This window comes from Rhinolophus ferrumequinum, chromosome X, assembly GCF_004115265.2.
Source record: "Rhinolophus ferrumequinum isolate MPI-CBG mRhiFer1 chromosome X, mRhiFer1_v1.p, whole genome shotgun sequence".
Taxonomy (NCBI): domain Eukaryota; kingdom Metazoa; phylum Chordata; class Mammalia; order Chiroptera; family Rhinolophidae; genus Rhinolophus; species Rhinolophus ferrumequinum.
Window position 1 is genome coordinate 83,394,111 of NC_046284.1, and position 22,258 is coordinate 83,416,368.

The window sequence follows — 22,258 nt, forward strand, 5'->3', positions numbered from 1 at the left end:
AGAAGTCTGTAGAATGGTATCTTCAAAGTGATGAAAGAATATAATAACCAACTGAGAGCTCTATAACCAGGAAAAATATCCTTTAAGATGAAGGTGAAATAAAGGCATTTTCAGACAAAAAAGTGAATGTTTCATATTCTTACCATACGATCCAGCAATCATGCATGCTCCTTGCCTAAATCATTTACCTAAATGAATTGAAAACTTTTGTCTGCACAAAAACCTGAACACAACAGTTTATAGCAGCTTTATTCATAATTGCCAAAACTTGGAAGCAACTGTTCAGCATGGTGACTACAGTTAATAATAATGTATTGCATACCTAAAATTTGCTGAAAGAGTAGACCTCAACTGTACTCATCTCTCCCTCTGTCTCTCTCTGTCTCTGTCTGTCTGTCTGTCTGTCTGTCTGTCTGTCTGTCTGTCTCTCTCTCTCTCTCTCTCTCATACACACACACACACACACACACACACAGAAGAGTAACTATGTGAGATGATGGATATGTTAATTATCTTGATCACGGTAGTCATTTCACCATGAATACATATATCAAAACATCACATTGTAGAACCTAAATATATACATTTTTTTTTTGTCAATCGTACCTCAATAACCCCGAAACAAACAAAAAAAATGATCTGCAGTACGTGAATGGGTAAACCGTGGTACACGCATACAATGCAATATTTTCAACACTAAAGAGAAATGAGCTTTCAAGCCACAAGAGACATTTGAAAAACTCAAAGTACGTTGATACATGAAAAAAGACAATATGAAAAGGTTACCTAGTGTATAATTCCAACAGTGTGATTTTGGAGAAGGCAAAACTATGGAGACAGTTGAAAGATCAACGGTGGCCAGGATTTGTGGGCACTGAAGGAAGGAAGATGAGGTGGAGGAAAAGGGAGTTTTAGGACAGTGAATGTATTCTCTATGTTGCAATAATGATGGACACATGTCATTATACGTTTTTCAAAAGTACAATGCAAAGAGTGGACCCGAATGCAAAACTATGGACTTTAGTCAATAGGCATGTATCAATATTGATTCATCAATTGTAACAGATGGACCACAATAATACAAGATGTAAATAATAGGGGAAACCAAGAGTGGGGTACAGGTGGCGAGGTGAACGAGTATGTGGGAACTCTCTGTATTTTCCAATCAATTTCACTGTAAGCATAAAACTGCTCTAAAAAAATCTATTAATTTAAATTAGATAGAAAAAATGTTTCACAAGCACATACACACTAAAGGAAATACGTGTGTTCTTTTAAGAGAAAGAGTACGATCCCTGATGAAACTCAAAGATATGGAAGTAATGAAGAGTGGCCTATCACATAAATATGTGGGTATATTTACATGATATTGGTTTTATAAACTAATACTAAAAATAATGTCTTTTGAAGTTAAAACCATGTGTTTTGTTTTTTTTGTGTGTGTGTATCTATGAGTGATTACAATACATGGCAGCAATAATATTAAAGTATCTTATATACTATATTAATAAGTAAGGATATTATAATAATAAGTAAGGAGAAGGTAAGTGTAGGCTAAGTGTTCTAAGGTAGTTACACTTTCTGTGATGAGATGAATGGACAAATTTATGTTAGACTTTGAGAGGTTAAGAATTCAAGTTGTAGTCTCCAAATGACCATTAAGAGAATAAAGAAAGAGAGAATACCTATCAAGGCGATAGAGGTGGAAAATAGAAAACTTTAAAAAACTGATCTCAAAGAAGGCAAAATCTAAGAGATAAATGAGCATAGACAAGCGGGAGAAATCGAAGGTTGTAAGTTGGTGGATATAAACCCCAATATAGCAATAATCGCTTCAAAGGTAAATACTGCAATAAAGACAGAGATTAACAGGCCGGAGGGAAAAAGAGGAGGTGGGGGAAGAGGAGGTCGAAGGACAGGAGAAAGGGGAGAGAAGGAGGCAGGGGAGGAAGAAGACGAGGAAGAAGAGAGAGAAGACAGAAACCTCCAATATTCTGCTTACAAAGACATACTTCAAATACAGGTATATAGAAAAGTTGAATGTTACAAATTAGAAAAACATATACCTTAAAAACATTCATCAAAACAAGTTGGTGTACCTTTTTTATATCAGAAACATAGGTCTGTTTAAAAAATTTTTATAAGAGTTTATTTGAGCCAAACTGACACCATATGCCAGGGAGCAAGATCTCAACCTCTCTGCAGAGTAACAGTTTTGCAGTTTCTTTTATGCTTTTGAATTTAAGGAGGCGATGTAAGGAAGATTACATGAATGTGGGAGAAAGCAAGGCAGGGATTGGATTACAGGATGGTTAAGACTATTTACCCTCTTGAGGGTATTTACGTCTTAGAAGGAAGGGTCTGAAAAGAGGCAAGAAATTTAGGTCTGTTAGGCCAAAAAAGCATTACTATTGCTAAAGAGGGATGCCGAATAATCACAACAGGCCAAACTCACCAGGAAAATAAAAGAGTTATTAGTCCGTTTGCACTGAATAACGTCGTCTCAAAATATAATGTAAACCTTGACAGAACTGCAGAGACATATACATAATCATTGTGGGAGATAAATACAACAAACAAACTCGGCAGTATATATTTATACATTTATATCAGTACACTCAACACCTACAGGATACATAGCCTTTTCAAGTGCTATTGACATTTACCAAAAGAGACCATGTGGGGACAGAGCCCCAAAAAGCAGTTTCCAGGCTCTCGGCCTCACATAGAAAGGTGCTGGCTCAGGTAGTAAATGGCCATCAACTGTGATCAAATGGCCAGCAGCTGTGGCTAGTTGGCCGTCAGCTGTAACCAGTGAGCCATTGGCCACGAATATAACTGCTGTGGTTACGCTAGCAGAAGAAAAAGGGGGAGCTAGCAAGAAGATGGTGGCTGAGTCTGCAAGCGGCACAGTGAGGGTTGAGAATTGTGTTGCTCCTGGTTCCCGTGTCTCCAACCCAGCCGCCAGCGAGAGTATAGAGATATGACTCCCCTACTTATGGCTCCGTGGGTGTTCCTTTTTGGCCTCACCATGTCCTGCGTTCTTATGTGGGGAGTGGGACCAGAGACCCCGCCTGACACCCCGCACGACAGACCACATGTTGACCATAAAGCAAGTCTCGGCAAAGTTGGAGACAACGAAATAATTAAGAGGATATTCCCTGACCACAATGCCATTATGCTATAAATTAATAACCCATGATAACTAGAAAATCCCCCATATGTGTTTTTTTAACACTTTTTTATTAGTTTCAGGTGCACAAAACAATGTAATAGTTAGACGTTTATCATTTATATCCCTCACACAGTGACAACCACCCTCCCCCCATCCACTACCCCTCTGACATCACACACAGCCATTACATTTCCACTGTCTCTCTTCCTAATGCTGTACTCCGCTTCTTGTAAATATATATATACATATATATATACATATATATATGTATGTGTATATATATATATATATATATATATATATATATATATATATAATTGTAGTTGACATTCGTTATTATTCAGCTTCAGCTTCGGGTGTACAGTGCAGTGATCAGGCATCTACATCATCCCTGAGGTGGTTTCCCTAATGAGAAAAGTGTCCATCGGATACCCTACAAAACCTTTACAACATTATTGATTACATTCCCCAAATTGACTTTCGTATCCCCGTGGCCATCTTGTGGTTACCGACTGTGCTTCCTAATCCCCTCACCTTCCCCCTCATCCCCACTCCCCTCCCATCTAGCAACCCTCAGGTTTTCCTCTGTGTCTCTGAGACTGTTTGTGATTAGTTCATTCATTTACTGTTTTCACTAGATTCCACATATAAGTGAGATCATATGGTATTTGTCTTTCCCTGTCCGACTTATTTCACTTAACATAATGTTCTCTAGGTCCATCCATATTGTTGCAAAGAGTAAGATTTCATTCTTCTTTATGGCTGCGTAATACTCCATCATATAACTGTACCACAGTTTCTTAATCTAGTCGTCTATCAATGGGCATTTCGGTTGTTTCCGTGTCTTGGCTATTGTGTATAGTGCTGCAATAAACAGGGGTGCATAAATTTTTTTTGAATTGCAGTTTTGGATTTCTCCGGATAGATGCCTAGGAGTGCAACTGCTGCATCATGAGGTAGTTCCATTTTCAGATTTTTGAGATACATCCACACTGCTTGCCATAGTGGCTGCACCAATCTGCAATCCCACCAACAGTGCATGAGGGTTCCCTTTTCTCCACATCCTCGCCAGCACTTGTCGTTTGCTGATTTATTGATGATAGCCATTTTGACTGGGGTGAGGTGGTATCTCATTGTGGTTTTTATTTGCATTTCTCTAATGGTTAGTGAGGTTGAGCATTTCTTCGTATGTCTGTTTGCCATCTGTATGTCCTTTTTAGAAAAATGTCTCTTCATGTCCTCTGCCCATTTTTAAATTGAGTTGTTTGTTTTTTTGGAGTTGAGTGAGTTTGTCATAAATTTTGGATATTAACCCGTTATCGGATATATCATTGGCAAATATCTTCTCCCATTCAGTAGGATCCCCCTTTTTTTGGGGGGGGGTTTGAAATTCATTTATTGAAACCTTATGCATGGATTGTTTGGCTGTAGAATTCTAAAACTATAATTTCTTTCCCCAAAATGTTTTTTATCCTGTATCACAGAATAATGAGATTACAGCAAAGGAATACATAAGTCAATCAACTTGCGCCTCAATGTATTAAACAGAATCATTTGCTCATTTGGTAAACATTACCTCATCCACTTCTTCACCTTCATCATCATCATCATCATCTTCATCATCATCATCATCATCTTCAATGGCTTCTCCAGTAAAGTATAGCACTGACCTTGGAATTATACACTCACGTAAAAAGTGACCAATTTCAAAGTCTGCAGCAAAGATAGCTTCAGCACGATCATCCAGATCTCCATTCTAAGAAACTTCAGGAGCGGCAAGAAAATTAAAGAAAGAGTCACTGGAAATTCTTTTGGTCACATTATGAACTGCCCCACGCCACTTGCGTTTCTGCTTCTTTTTAATGGTTTTCAAAGTGACATTCTTCCCTTTTTCCCAATCTATCCGGCACCCTGGACGACGCATAATTATGGCCCACCAAAACAAAAGGAATCACAATCGTCTAGTTCCAGTCTCATCCTGTATGTCTTTGTCAACATTTCATTTGTGAAATATTTCTGGGTTCAAAGTGAAGTTCTAAGACAAAACTCATAGGCTGGCCAGCGTCTGAAAACTTCACTTTACTATCTTTCAAGTGCTTCAGAATAGGTTCGTCATGTTCCTGAACGATATCACTGAGCAAGTCAACATTTTAAACATAGGCAACCAAAATTCAGGAATTCCCTTGGGGTCTTTTTTTCTTCATCTTTTTTCTCATCTTCAATCTTGGCCTTTTCTTTTAGCTCCTCTGAAATTTCATCTTCCTCATCGGCTTTTCATTGACATTCTTCCTCTGTGGGTTCATAAATGCATTAATGATTTCAAATCACTTATCAAATAAAGGCTGATAGAGAGCAGTACATTTTTTTTTTTAATTTACTGGGGTGACAATTGTTAGTAGAATTACATAGATTTCAGGTGTACAATTCTGTATTACATCATCTATAAATCCCATTGTGTGTTCACCACCCAGAGACAGTTCTTCCATCACCATATATTTGATCCCCCTTACCCTCATCTCCCACCCCCCACCCCCTTACCCTCTGGTAACCACTAAACTATTGTCTGTGTCTGTGAGTTCTTGTTTCTCATTTGTTTGTCTTGTTCTTTTGTTGTTGCTTTTGGTTTATATACCACCTATCAGTGAAATCATATGGTTCTCTGCTTTTTCTGTCTGACGTATTTCGCTTAGCATTATACTCTCAAGATCCATCCATGTTGTCACAAATGTTCCTATATCATCTTTTCTTACCACTGAATAATATTCCATTGTGCATAAATACCACAATTTCTTTATCCATTCATCTATCGAAAGACATTTTGGCTGTTTCCATGTCTTTTGCTTTAAAAATCATGAACTTCCTCATAGAACTTGGCTTCTGTGTGTGTACATTAAATTGAAGGTTTTTGAGAACATTCACTTGTTTTTAAACTACCCTGAGCAAGCTTTCAATGTATCCTGTTGGTGTTTCTACCAGACCATCAAGTCTTTCTTGGAGGGCTGCAAGAATCTGAGGATTTTGCATCATCTCAACAGTCAGCTTACACCCATTTATTTTTATTCCTTCACCAGTTTCTTCCTCTCCTCCTCCTCCTCCTCGTCCTCCTACTTCTTTTTGTTCTTCTTCTTTTCTTTCTTCTCCTACTTCTCCTTCTTTCTTCTTCTTCTTTTTCTCCTTCTTCCTCTTCTTCTCCTCCTCCTCCTTGTCCTTCTCCTACTTCTTCTTCAACATCATCCAAATCTTGATCAAGTTCACATTGTTCTTTGTTGTCAATGTCTGCCATGTTTCCACAATGACTAACATCAGTGGCTAGCACGGAGAGCCAAGTGGCTGGAGCTGTGCAGGCAGTGACTCCGGGAAGTGGCAGGAGCAGGAGAAGTTGGGGTAGTGAGCAGATGGCGATAGAAAACTCCCATGTATGTTTTCAAATTAAGAAATATCCTCCCAGAAGTCAACCAAATGGCGGCGTGAGGTGAGCCTCTGGAAATCTCCCCTGGAATTTCCAACAGATTAAAAACTATAACTCCACAAGGGACTCCCAGCACAGCAGACAGGCAAGACAAAGAGGCTCACTACTGAATTCATCTAAAGGTGGGCAAATAGCGTGAGCAGGTGAGGAGAGAAGGGAGAAGTGCGGAGACGGGACCGCACAGCAAAGGACGCCCAGCTAGCTCAGTGCTCCGAGCTCACTGTATCCAGGAACTATAGCAGCTGTGGGAGAGGGAAGAAATCGGACTGCTAGGGCTCCGTTTATGGGCCACAGGGCTGAGGGGACAGCATATAACACGGCTGAACCGAACGCTGACGGTAGAGACCTTGCAGAAAAGACTGAGGGAAAAAGGCTGAAAACGGTGGTGTAAGCCCTGTCGTGAGGGGTGTCAGGCGGGGTATCCGGTCCCACTCCCCATACAAAAACGCAGGACATGGTGAGGCCAAAAAGGAACACCCACGGAGCCATAGGTAGGGGAGTCACACCACTATACTCTCACTGGCAGCTGGGTTGGAGACACAGGAACAGGAGCCACACAATTCTCAACCCTCACTGTGCCGCTTGCAGACTCAGCCACCATCTTCTTGCTAGCTCCCCTTTTTTTTTTTTTTTTTGCTAGCCTAGCCACGGCAGTTATATTAGTGGCCAATGGCTCACTGGTTACAGCTGACGGCCAACTAGCCACAGCTGCTGGCCATTTGATCACAGTTGATGGCCATTTACTACCTGAGCCAGCACCTTTCTATGTGAGGCCGAGAGCCTGGAAACTGCTTTTTGGGGCTCTGTCCCCACAAGCCCTCACTGCCAAGCAGAGAATGGAAGCCTTAGGCACTGAGACTACTCCCTGCAGGAGTAAACAGACCTGCCGAAACACAAGGGCTCTGAATCTGGTGCAGGAAGACCTTTGGAACTTCAAAAACTCTCCGCATCCCCACAGGGAAGCGGTCCCCTATGACCCAAGGAAAACTGGTAAAAGAGGAGAAGCCCTCCTTCCAGTGAATCCGCCCACTGTGTGAGAAGCTGGAATAGTGCAGAGAAAACATAACACTACAGTGGGAGAGACAAAAAAACGCTGCAGTTTGGAGAGAAAATAAAACATTCTACAAACACGTACGGGAAAACAAAAGAAAGACCTCTTCCTATCAACCTGTTGCCGAACCCACTCCTGTAGATTGCTACGAAGAGAAATAATAAATCAGTAATTGCCATGAATAACCAAGGCGACAAGACAACTCAGAAAGAAAGTGAAAAGTCTCCAGAAAAGGAACTTAAAGATGTGGAAATATGTGACTTAAATGACACAGAATTCAAGATTGCAGTTCCGAAAAAACTCAACGAGATGCAAGAAAACACAGAAAGGCAGTTTAATGAACCCAGAAACACAATCAAAGAAGAACATGAACATTTTACTAAAGAGATTGAAATTTCAAAAAAGAACCAAAGAAATTTCTGGAGATTAAGAACTCAATAGAAGAAATTAAGAATGAAATAGCCATCTTAGGTAGTGGAGTTGACCAGATGGAGGGAAGAATCAGTGACATCGAAGATAGAAACCTCGAAATGACACGGATGGAAGAAGAAAAAGACTTGAGACTTCAAAGAAATGAAAGAACTCTACAAGAACTTTCTGACTCCATCAGAAAGAGCACGAATAATGGGCATACAAGAAGGAGAAGAAAGAGAGAAGGGAACAGAGAGTATATTCAAACAAATAGTCAATGATAGCTTCCCAAACTAGTGGAAAAAACTGGATCCTCGATCCAAGAAGCAAATAGAACACATAATTACCTGAACCTCAACAGGCCTTCTCCAAGGCACATTGCATTGAAGCTGTCAAAACTCAACAACAAACAAAGAATCCTCAAGACAGCCAGGGAAAAGAAGACAGTAACCTACAAAGGAAAGCCCATTATGTTATCATCAAATTTCTCAGCAGAAACTCTACAAGCCAGGAGGGAGTGGAAACAAATATTCAAACTATTGAGAGAAATTATGAGCCAAGAATAATATACCGAGCAAAGATATCCTTTAAATATGAAGGAGGAATAAAGACCTTTCCAGACATACAGAAGCTGAGGGAATTTTCTAATACACGATCTGCACTACAAGAAATACTAAAGGAGGCTGGCTATTCGACCACCATCAACAGGGACAATTTGTGGCAACCAAAACATAAAAAGGGGGAGAGTAAAGGCCTGAATCGAAACATGGGAATGGAGAAAGTAAGCGTGCTGAAGAAAATGGAATACTCTAAATATCAAACTTTCTTTTACATAAGCTTAAGGGTAAACACTCAAAAAAAATCCAGAACTGAAATATATACTGTAATAAAAGAAGAAACAGAGGGAAACATCATAGAATACCACCACACAGAAATAATAGACAACAACAAACAGGCAAAGAAACAATGGAGACACAGCCTTACCAGAAAACTAAAGATAGAATGACAGGAAATCCTCACATATCAATAATCACCCTAAATGTAAATGGACTGAACTCACCAATAAAAAGGCACAGAGTAGCAGATTGGATCAAACAACTAAACCCAACCATATGCTGTCTCCAACAGACACATCACAGCTACAAGGACAAGCGTAGACTCAAAGTGAAAGGGTAGAAATTGACACTTCAAGCAATCGGTATCCAAAGAAAATCAGGTGTAGCCATAATGATATCAGATGAAACAGACTTCAGGGTGAAAAAGATAACAAGAGACAAAGATGGACATTTCATAATGGTAAAGGGGACTATACAACAAGAAGACATAACCGTTATCAATATTTATGCCCCCAATCGGGGAGCACCAAAATACACTAAGCAACTGCTAACAGAAATAAAGGTAGAAATTGACCAAAACACAATTATACTACGGGACCTAAATACATCATTGACAGCTATAGATAGATCATCCAAACAGAATATAAATGACGAAATAGCAGCCCTAAATGACACATTAGATGAAATACGCATAATTGACATTTATGGAGCACTTCATCCTAAAACATCAGAGTATAAAATTTTTTCTAGTGTACATGGAACATTGTCAAGGATAGACCCTATATTGGGACATAAAACTAACCTCAGCAAATTTAAAAAGGTTGAATTCATACCAAGCATATTCTCTGATCACAAGGCTTTGAAATTGGATATCAATTGCAAAAAGAAAGCAGGAAAAAACACAAATACATGGAGATTAAACAAAATATTTTTTAAAAAGACCGGGTCAAAGAAGAAATTAGAGGAGAGATCGAAAGATATATAGAAACAAATGACAATGAAAATACATCCTACCAAAATTTTTGGGATGCAGCGAAAGCAGTTTTAAGAAGTAAATTTATATCAGTACAGGACTATCACAAGAAACAAGAAAAATCCCAAGTAAATAACCTCACGGTACACCTAAAAGAACTAGAAAAATAAGAACAAATGAAACCTAAGGTTAGCAGAAGAAAGGAAATCATAAAAATCGGAGCAGAACTAAATGAAATAGAGAACAAAAAGACAATAGAAAAAATTAATGTGACAAAGAGCTGGTGCTGTGAAAAGATTAACCAAATTGACAAACCCTTGGCTAGGCTCACTAAGATAAAAAGAGAGAAGACACTAATAAACAAAATCAGAAATGGAAAAGGGAAAGTTATCACGGATGCCACGAAAATACAAAGGACCATCCAAGAATACTATGTACGACTATATGCCACAAAATTCAATAACCTAGAAGAAATGGACAAGTTCTTAGAAACATATAGCCTTCCAAGGCAGAACCATGAAGAACTGGAAAATCTAAACAGACTGATCACCAGTAATGAAATTGAATCTGTCATCCAAAACCTTCCCAAAAGCAAAAGTCTGGGACCAGATGGCTTCACTAGTGAATTCTACCAAACCTGCAAAGAGGATCTGATACCAATCCTGCTCAAACTCTTCCAAAAAATTGAAGAAGAGACAGTACTCCCTAACTCATTTTATGAAGCCAACATTACCCTGATACCAAAACCTGGCAAGGACAACACAAAAAAAGAAAACCACAGACCAATATCTCTGATGAATACAGATGCAAAAATCCTAAACAAAATTTTAGCAAATCGAATACAACAATGCATTAAAAAGATCATCCATCACGACCAAGTGGGGTTCATCCCCGGGGCACAAGGATGGTTCAACATCCGCAAATCCATCAATGTGATACATCACATAAACAAAATAAAGGACAAAAATCATATGATTATATCAATTGATGCAGAAAAAGCATTTGACAAGATACAACATCCATTTATGTTTCAAACACTTAATAAAATAGGTGTAGAAGGAAAATACCTTAACATAATAAAGGCCATATATGACAAGCCCTCAGCAAATCTCATAATTAATGGTGAAAAACTGAAGCCCTTTGTTCTACGTTCAGGAACACGACAGGGCAGTCCCCTATCACCTCTGCTTTTCAACATAGTGTTGGAAGTCCTTGCCAGAGCAATCAGGCAAGAGAAAGAAATAAAAGGCATCCACATTGGGAATGAAGAAGTTAAATTATCACTCTTTGCAGATGACATGATGCTATATATAAAGAAAACCCTAAAGACTCCACCAAAAAGCTATTAGAAACAATCAACGAATACAGTAAAGTTGCCGGCTACAAAATCAACGTACAAAAGTCCATTGCATTCCTATATACTAACAATGAAATCTCAGAAAAAGATACAACAAACAATTCCTTTTGAAATTGCAGCAAAAAGAATAAAATACCTAGAATAAACTTAACCAAGGATGTGAAGGACCTATATGCTGAAAACTATAAGACATTTTTGAAAGAAATTGAAGAAGATACAAAGAAATGCAAAGACATTCCGTGCTCATGCATTGGAAGAATCAACATAGTTAAAATGGCCATATTACCCAAAGCAATATACAGATTTAATGGAATCCCCATCAAAATCCCAATGGCATTTTTTAAAGAAATAGAACAAAAAAATCATCAGATTTGTTTGGAACCACAAAAGACTCCGAACAGCCAAAGCAATCTTAAGAAAAAAGATCAATACTGGAGGTATCACACTCCCTGACTTTAGCTTGTACTACAAGGCTATAATAATTAAAACAGCATAGTATTGGCAGAAAAACAGACACATAGACCAATGGAATAGAATTGAGAACCCAGAAATAAACCCCCATAAATATGGACAGATAATTTTTGACAAAGAAGCAAAAAACACACAATGGAGAAAAGACAGCCTCTTCAATAAATGGTGCTGGGAGAACAGGAAAGCCACATGCAAAAGAATGAAACTGGACTGCTATCTGTCACCATGTACCAAAATTAATTCAAAATCGATCAAAGACTTAAGCATAAGACCTGATACAATAAACTGCATAGAAGAAAACATAGTTACTAATCTTACGGACCTTGGGTTCAAAGAACATTGTATGAATTTGACTCCAAAGGCAAGGGAAATAAAAGCTAAAATAAATGAATGGGACTATATCAAACTTAAAGGCTTCTGCACAGCAAAAAAAAAAACCATCGACAAAATAAAGAGGCAACCAACTGAATGGGAAAAGATTTTTGCAAACAGTGCTTCCGATAAGGGGCTAATATCCAAAATATACAAAGAACACATGCAACTCAACAACAAAAAAACAAACAACCCCACTGAAAAATGGGCAGAGGACCTGAAGAGACATTTCTCCACAGAGGACATACAAATGGCAAATAGACATATGAAAAATGCTCAACAGCACTAATCATCAGAGAAATGCAAATAAAAAACAAAATGAGATATCACTTCACCCCAGTAAGAATGGTTGTCATCAACAAGACAAATAGTAACAAGTGTTGGAGTGGCTGTGGAGAAAAAGGAACCCTCATACACTGTTGGTGGGAATGCAGACTGATGCAGCCGTTATGGAAGGCAGTGTGGAGGTTCCTCAAAAAATTACGAATAGAATTACTATATGACCCAGCAATCCCTCTCCTGGGTATCTACCCCAAAAATCTGAAAACATTTATCCATAAAGAGAAGTGTGCTTCAATGTTCATTGCAGCTTTGTTTATAGCGGCCAAGACGTGGAAACAACCAAAATGTCCTTCGACAGATGAATGGATAAAGAAGTTGTGGTATATATACACAATGGAATACTATTCGGCAGTAAGAAAAGATGAAATAGGACCATTTGTGACAACATGGATGGATCTTGAGATCATAATGCTAAGCGAAATAAGTCAGACAGAAAAAGCAGAGAACCATATGATTTCACTGATATGTGGTATATAAACCAAAAACAACAAAAGAATAAGACAAACAAATGAGAGATAAAAACTCACAGACACAGAGAATAGTTTAGTGGTTACCAGAGGGTAAGTGGGGAGGGTGGTGGCAGATGAGCGTCAAGGGGATCAAATATTTATGGTGATGGAAGCAGAACTGACTCTGGGTGGTGAATACAGAATGCAATATATAGATGATGTATTATAGAAATGTACACTTGAAACCTATATAATTTTAATAACCAATGTCACCCCAATAAATTTAGTTTAAAGGGTGAGGGGGATCAAATGTATGGTGATGGAAGGGGAGCTGACTCTGGGTGGTGAACACACAGTGTGATTTATGGATGATGTGATACAGAATTGCACACCTGAAATCTATGTAATTTTACTAACAATTGTCACCCCAATAAATTAAAAATAAATTTAAAAAAAAAAGTCAAAACACTGGTTAGATTTGCTGAGGTGGCAGATCGTGTGATCCAGAAAGGGAATGAGGGTGCTTTTGTGTTGCCGGCAATGCCCAATCACTGGACCTGTATTGCACTTAGTCAGATGTTTGTGATGTAATAAGTTACTGAGTGGTACATTTTTGTGTCGTGCAATTCCATTTCTGTGTTGTATCCCACTGAAAAGTTACATAAAGAATTTTAAATAAATAGACTCCCAGGAGTGTACATAAAGCACTGTTCTTTGTGGATTTGTATATATAAGCTATCAATTAATAACAAAGAGCATTAGGAAATCCCTCATATGTTTGTAGATGAAGACATACCTCCTAAATAACTCATGGCTCTAAGAAGAAATCACATTGAAATTGGAAAATGTTTTGAACTGACTAATGTTGAAAACTTAGGAGTCCTTTGCCTGCTAAGATTATTAACCTCTCCACTTGTGAAGGTAGATCACCCAGGGAAGAGTCTCTTGCATCTATGGGAAAAGGCAAAATGCAAGCAGTTTGCCCACCAAGTTGGGAATGAGGCTAGGGATTGAGCTTTCACGTAGATTTTACACTTAAGTCCCTATAGTGGGTTCGGGTGCCTGAGGTTCCAAAGTCCGTAAATCTGCTGCCTCATCCCCTTGCAGAGAGTAAGTTTCTCTTCACAGCCCCAAGGGTTTGGAGAAAGCAGTTTGTCCAGCTACTGGTCTAAATGTTTCTTAACTCTACTTTGGAGCAATCATGCAATTTACAACCCCACCATTAACCCCAGCTTGCAGGGGTGCATGCCAATGCCAAGCTCACAGACAGTTTGAGGGTCTGGTGAGGGGTGTTAAAGATGTCTCCATCTGGACTTTCTGCACTGCTGGATTAAGATTAAGTGCTCTTAGGTCACTCATCTGTCTGCTTTCCATCTTCTAATACTTCATTAGTATTGTCTCTTCACCCATCCTTTTTGTCCTTGTGGGGTTACGCCTACAACAAAAGGATCTAGCCAGGAGTGAGGGAAGAGGAAGAGAGGAAAGCAGAACGAATGAGAAAGAGAATGCATGAAGGCCATGAAAAAGATGCCTTTGGGAAACTTGGTAGCAGGACCAAGGGTCCACTGACAAGACAAAACAGCACCTCACTCTGTTGTTGTCTGTTAGATCCCAAGGTGTGGGCATCTGGTTAAACTTCATGTTCACACCTTGGTTAGTGGATGGCAGGACACCATGGGTGATAGTCCCATCATGCTGCAAAAATGGAAGAGGGTGGTTGCCCCCAAAGTAAAAGGGAAGGCAGTTACCCAAAGAGACAAGAAGAAGATGCTGGGTGGAGGGAAACCAAATGCCAATAACATTTCCTTCACTGAGCCCAGCACGGAAATTTGCCCCCTTATTGTTCACACTCATAGCTCCTTGTCATTTAATCTCACATCACGTATCATAATTTGCAAGAAAACAGTGATGTCTGAGATTAATTTTGTGATTGTACTGACCTACGAGGCTGGAAGCTCGACATACATGGCCCATACATAACAGGCCGATCGTAAATGAATGAATTAATTCACTCCATTAAGTAACTGGATAGGGGCAGGGAAGGGAGGATGAGAGCAAGAACAAAGTATAAAGAGAAAGCAGAAGGAAAAAGAGGGCAGAACAATGGAGGGGCAGAATAAAAAACTAAGGAGGGAGAGAAGTGAAGGATAGGGAAATGAAGAGGGAGGAGAAACTGAAAGACAATGCAAGTAGGCGTGAGGGAGGGATGAGAGAAAGTGGAAAGATGAGAGGGTGATGATACATGTTGAAGTGGTCATGGCACAGCCTGACCCACAAGAATCCCATGGGCCAACCAGCATGATACAGAGAATGAACCGTGTGTGTGTGTGTGTGTGTGTGTGTGTGTGTGTGTGTATGTGCACACTCGTGCACCCATCCGTGTATATGCATGCACCTTTGTGTTCTGAGTGTAATAATAATCACAGGGATCAACGTACCTGTGGAAATGCTGAGTTCTTTCGATGTGAGTGCTTTGCTCAAATGTATTCTCCCAAGGGCCTTTATAGCAGAACCACCTCTGCTTTTCTCCCACGGTCTAATGCATCACTTAGCTTCAGTTCCCATGGTAACCAAGGTCTCTATGTCCTGTGATGTCTAGGGACAATGGATGAGACAAACAGAAAGGCAGAGACATGTCTGTGCTCTGTCTTCCTCTGAGGTACACAGACCCTGTTCAGGGATTTAAAAAGCACATTGTATTTAGTTCCATCTTGCCCTGTACCCGATGCCTGGTGGAGGAGGATAGAAATTGTAGAGCAGCCCAATACGAACCTAGAATTTGTAAGTCTCCAAATCCACTTACATGGTTGGGAGACCTAGGTTCCTTGTCCCCTAGCCACCTTCTTACCAACAATTTGTTTTACCTCCAAACCATGCCCATGGAATCCAGGATTACCGCTACCCAACCCACTTCCCCTGTTCCCACCCCGTAGCCTCTATCGTGTTATAGAGGTTTCTACTAGCCCCAATTTCCTGACACAAACCTCTGTTCCAGCCAGATTTCAGAACAGTTCCATGATCCCCAGTAGGGGAGTCACTCAATACAGACAACTCTTTCCTCTCCTCTTAGGCCTTGGAGATCTCTACCCAGACCATGAGAACAGTTGATGGGGCTCTCACTTCCTGCCCTACCCCTGTTCTACCAGGGGCTTGGGGAGACTCAGAGGAGGGACGTCTCTGCCAGTCTTCTGCTTTTGTAGGAAAAAACAAACAAACAGCAGAACTAAGAAGATAGCTCTTCCCTACCCCGTATTCTGAGTAGCCAACTACCTCCTTTGCATTTGCTCCCAATTTCAGAGGCCAGACAAGCAAGGTACCAGTCAGGACATGGGACTTCCCTGGACACCATTGTTTTGTGAGTAAGGGCAGCACAAAAGTTGGGATTATGTCCCCATCTATTCTTCTCTTCTCTCCCTGTATTGTAAGATGTTTCTGGACGTCCATTTGTGCAGCCTCACTCTCTTCCTGGGTCCCAGCTGCCCACCATGTCTCATATTCCGGAACCTCTCCATCCAAAATAATCGAAGCAATCTCATCTCCCCTTCAATTGAAAATCCCACAGTGGACAGAACGCAAAGTCTTGCCCACTCTCCTCATCTCAGGGTCTTTTTGAGACATTCAGTCTATGTTTGTAAAGGGACTTTGCCTCATACCCACTGCCCAGAATCCACCTGCCAGACACTTCTCTATGTGTCACACCCCTCTCAGGGGATCCCAGATCTGCTTGGGTGCTGGTCTCTGTCTGAATGTTCAGGAGGAGTGTCCCTTGGAGTAGGACCTGGAGGAACAGTAATGCAAGGAAGGCAATGTTTTGCTTAGAGCCCTGCTCCTTAAATGCCCCCTAAACACCCTTCTTAGACTCTATGAGAACAGCAGATTTTAATTACAGATGAAAGGTATCTAGAATTGTAGTATGGTACTACTAGGAAATGGTGGCTAAATATCAGTGTTTCTAGAGTCCAGGGAAAATCGCCCATCTTCTGCTCCTCTCTCCCCCCTGAAAGAAAGTGAAGGACATCTGGGGAGATTCCATTCTGGGTTGATCCCTGTTCCTAGCTTTTCTTCTCTGTCTCTGACTGCCCTTTCCTCCCCCCAACATGAAAATGAGAAAGTCCCCTCCATTAATCTGCTTCATTGTATGGATTTCCTTTTTCTTAACAATGATTTCCTTTTTCTTCCTTTTTCTTTTAATCCATGCCTCTTCTCCTCTCTGAACACACAAACACACTTACACTTACACACTCATACACCATTTAAAGAGTGAAAAAGAGCTTTTAATGCTGACCCCAGAGATCATCTGTAGATTTGAGAAGCCAGGTACATTCCTCCCAGCAATTGGCATGCGTGTCATGTGAAGCAGGCAGTGCTCCTTTGATATTAATATCTAATTAATAGTTCTTTGTCACACAGGACACAATGTGATATTAATACCTAATTAGTCACATTGTGTCCTTTGTGACAAAGAACTGTCTATATAGAAGGGAGGTGGTCTGCCTGGAATCTGTGGAGGGGTCATCCATGTATTAGAAAAGCTGTGTCTCCGTGTGAGGCAGTCTATCCTAGAGAGACCCTACTGCTGGCAGGATCGTTGGAACTTGTGACCAGAAATTCCTTATATAGGCTATGGATGCATGGAGAATCCCAAGTCAAGAATTCGAACCACTGAGATGATCAACCAACTGCTCTCACTCTAATGCCGAAGACTCCAAGTTCCCTGTGACTATTTTGCACATGAAGGAACACCAGTCAGTCAAAACTAGTTTATGTTAATGTGATGGATTTGTTTTAGATACTAGTCTCCTGTGAGTTTGACTGTCATGGTTTGGCCTGCCCAGGCTGGATATTTGATAATGCCTGCAACTTAAAACATGTTGACTAACAGGAGCCATAAAAGTGGCCAGTTCAAGAAGTCATTTGCCTTTCTGAAAGAGATCTCTATGAGTGTACAAATGTTACACCAAATACCTCCTGAGCATTCCTCAGTTTTAGGGTTAAGGAAAAAAACAACCTATGGAAAATACACTCAGAGGGATGGCAGATACCTCAGTGACCACCAACTGGCTCGTCGTAAGCCTCTTACTCATAAATTGCCTGTATGCTTCTTCCTTGCTCTTTGTGCAGGTCCAGCCACGGACTCATTTTGTGTATATTGAGGTAGAGGGCTCAGGAAGGGCACAGATTATACATCACAGCCATATCTGTGCTGTGGCTTGTCTTCCTCTCACAGCTGCCTGGGAGGTGGATGTCAACACCCCCATTTTACAGATCAGAAACCTGAGGCACAGACACATTGCATGAACTAACTACAGAAGGCCACCGAGCCAGGAAACAGAAAATGCAGAATTGGGGCCTGGTTCTTTCTGACTCCAAAACCCATGTTCCACTAGTGCGGGCTGGGGAAAGAGGCACCCTCCCCTCTTCAGTTTGAGTGAGAACTTCATCCTCCACCTCCCCGGCCTTGTACCCATCTGTCCCAAACAAGCGAGTTTTGTGTTCTCTGAAACCTAAGCTCATGCTCTGCACCCGGGAGGACGCAGATAGAGGCCCCCAGCCCCAACCCCTGCCTGCTCTACGTGGGTCCATCCAGGTGTGCGAATTGCTCCTTGGGGTCCACTCCCTGACCGTCAGGCCTCTTCGCAGAGAGTGGCACAAACACGCTGTCCCTGAGGCCTTTCCGGTGCCCACTGCAGTGGCCAGGACAATCAGGCACTTGGGTGTCTGAGCCATGGCAAGTCCTGATTCAGAGTAAATGTTTGTCTTGGTGCCTTCCGGGGCTGGGGCCTGGGGCAGCTGTGGTCTTGCGAGAAGAAGCTGGGCCGAGCTTTGGAATTCCAGGGATGGATTGCTGGGCCAGTCTGTCGCTAGCTATGTGAGCCCGCTCAGGTCAATGGACATCTCTGAGTCTGGTTTCTTGATATGCAAAATGGCAAGTGCTAGGAGCACTTACTGGGGTCCTACCCAAGGACACACGTGTCGCTGTGCTTCCAGAATGACTGGAGAGACTAAAAAAGGCAGAAAATGATTTACAGATGTGAGGTGACCCAAAATGAACAGGTACTTTCCAAAAATCCAAGGCAGATATTTGTGCATTTTACATTTGTTCTGGCATCAGCTCCTGCCAGGAGTCTGCGTATGAAAGAAGGATAATGTTAGGAAGGATCACAGCATTTGGTTCCCAAGGGCCAACATCAATTCTGCCTGGCTGGATGATTTTCCTCTTCTGTTGCATAGCAACCTCCTCTGTCTGCAGCTTGTTTTTCCTCAGCACTTCCTCTGTAAAGTGCCTGCAGTGGGACGTGATCAGACTTTGTAAAGGAGGTCTGAAACACCATTTTATATGCTATTTGCTTCCATATCTGTATCTCCAGTCTTCACTTAGCCTATGAATTCTACATCCATAATCCAAATGCATATCTCACTTCTCCAATTGAATATCTCTTGGTATTTCAACATTAACATGTCCCAAACTGACCTTTTGTATCCTTCTTCTTAACCATCATCATGTATTTCTTCACTTGAATTTTCCATCTCAGTATATACCATCTTCCATCACCAGTCCTTTTCCCTCATTTCCTTTCCTATATTCAAAGAATCACCAAATCCTGAATATTCTTCTTCAAATGTATAACAATTTCTCTCTCCTTTCACCATCCTAGACTAGACCACTATCATCTCTCTAACATGGCCAACTGAAGGAACCTTTCAATTGGCCTCCCTGCTTCAAATCCTTTTCCTACTACAATCAAATAAAAATTCATGTGTCTCTGGTTCATGAATTTTGTGGATTTTATTGGCCTGTAACATGCAATTCTAAATAGAACTCCTGTACTTGCTATAAAAATTCAGGTTGGTGACAAGTAATCTAACACTACCCCTTTATTCCAAACAGAAAGCCTCATCTAAGCACCTACCATGTAGAAATTCTGGAAATCCCTTTGTTTACTTCCTCTGCTATGATATGGTTTATTATTATCTTTGCCTGCAGCCTCAGTCTATGCCTCTCTTCCCATCTCTTTTCATTCTCTAGTTCCTCTGAACTTCATTCCTCAGGGCTTCTACATTTCCATGTTTTGTCAGTAAACTACTTCTCCCCACTCTTCACCTAGCTAGCACTTATACATCCTACAGAAATCAACTTAATATCTTTTTCTCATATAGCCTTCTCTGACCACCTTGACCTATCTAAATTGGGGCTTTGTTACACATAGTGTGAATCTGCCTCCCAAATTTCCTAGGACTGTACTATTTTATGCTTGTTGCCTTAGCAAAATTATAAATGACACCCTCATTTACTCTCAAAATTGACACAACTTGGCTGAAAAGGTATTCAACTCTAAGTAGAAATGCAACATACCCCAAGAAGGGATCAGAATAAGGTAGGAGAAAAGAGGGAAAGGGATAATACAAGAGTGAAATAAAAGTTTAAGAGTAAGAAGAGTAGGAGGATATATGAAGAGAGAGGAGCGATTATGAAGGATAATAAAAATTGAGAAAGGGGGCTGAAGGAATAAATACAGAGAAACTGAGGGACAAGAAGAGGAATAATGGCTGAGATAAAGTCATGTCTCAACACTAAGTAGGTATATTAAGGATTCTTAACTCTTTGAAGTACAAACATGAAATGATTTCATTTTTTCCAGTAACTACTCTCTATCTAGCAAAGTTGAAAACATTCCTTTTACACATGTATGGATTGGCCAAATTCCATAACTTGCTGGTGATATTAAGTTACTAGAATGATCTCATATTGATATTATGACATTATCCCATTGATTTTATACTTTGGTTGTTTTTGTTTTTTAAAGATTTTTATCAAAAATATAGTTTGCATACAATATTATATTAGTTTCAGGGGTACACAATAGTTCAACATTTATATACCTAAAGAAGTGATCACCATAAGTCCAGCAACCATCTGAAACGGTACAATGCTCTCACAATATTATTATTGACTATATTCCCTATGCTGTACATCCTCATGACTTATTTGTTTTATACGTGGAAATTTGGACCACTTATTGCCCTTAACCTCCCCCTTTTTAATTTTTCAGTTACAGTTGAAATTCAATATTATTTTATATTAATTTCAGGTGTACCATATATGGTTAGACATTTATATAATTTTTTTTAAATTTATTGGGGTCACAATCGGTAGTAAAATTACATAGATATCAGGTGTACAATTCCGTATTACATCATCTATAAATCCCATTGTGTGTTCACCACCCGGAGTAAGTTCTCCTTCCATCACCATATATTTGATCACCCTTTCCCTCATCTCTCACCCCCCACCCCCTTACCCTCTGGTAACTAGTAAACTATTGTATGTGTCTATGAATTCTTGTTTCTCATTTGTCTTGTTCTTTTGTTGTTTTTGGTTTATATACCACATATCAGTGAAATCATATGGTTCTCTGCTTTTTCTGTCTGACTTACTTCACTTAGCATTATACTCTCAAGATCCATCCATGTTGTCACAAATGTTCCTATATCATCTTTTCTTACCGACGAATAATATTCCATTGTGTATATATACCACAACTTCTTTATCCATTCATCTATCAAAGGGCATTTTGGTTGTTTCCATGTCTTGGCCACCGTAAACAAAGCTGCAATGAACATTGGAGTACACGTGTCTTTACGTGTACATGTTTTCAGATTTTTTGAGTAGATACCCAGGAGAGGGATTGCTGGGTCATATGGTAATTCTATTCGTAATTTTTTGAGGAAACTCCACACTGCCTTCCATAACGGCTGCATCAGTCTGCATTCCCACCAACAGTGTATGAGGCTTCCTTTTTCTCCACAGTCTCTCCAACCCTTGTTACTATTTGTCTTGTTGATGTTAGCCATTCTGACTAGGGTGAGGTAATATCTCATTGTGGTTGTTGTTTGCATTTCTCTGATGATTAGTCATGTTGAGCATTTTTTCATATGTCTATTTGCCATTTGTCTGTCCTCTTTGGAGAAATGTCTCTTCAGGTCCTCTGCCCATTTTGCAATCGGGTTGTTTGTTTTTTTTTGTTATTGAGTTTCATGAGTTCCTTCTATATTTTGGATATTAGCCCCTTATCGGAGGCACTGTTTGCAAAAATCTTTTCCCATTCATTTGGTTGCCTCTTTATTTTGTCGACGGTTTCTTTTGCTGTGTAGAAACTTTTAAGTTTCATATAGTCCCATTTGTTTATTTTAGCTTTTACTTCCATTGCCTTTGGAGTCAAATTCATAAAATGCTCTTTGAACCCAAGGTCCATAAGTTTAGTACCTATGTTTTCTTCTATGCAGTTTATTGTGTCAGGTCTTATGCTTAAGTCTTTGATCCATTTTGCATTAACTTTGGTACATGGTGACA

At 40.2% G+C, this 22,258-nt stretch overlaps 1 pseudogene; it reads right to left on the reverse strand.

Annotated features, from left to right (window-relative positions):
• Nucleotides 1–4,733: 4,733 nt before the first annotated feature.
• Nucleotides 4,734–18,633, reverse strand: LOC117015759 (nucleosome assembly protein 1-like 1; annotated as a pseudogene).
• Between the last annotated feature and the right edge of the window lie 3,625 nt (nucleotides 18,634–22,258).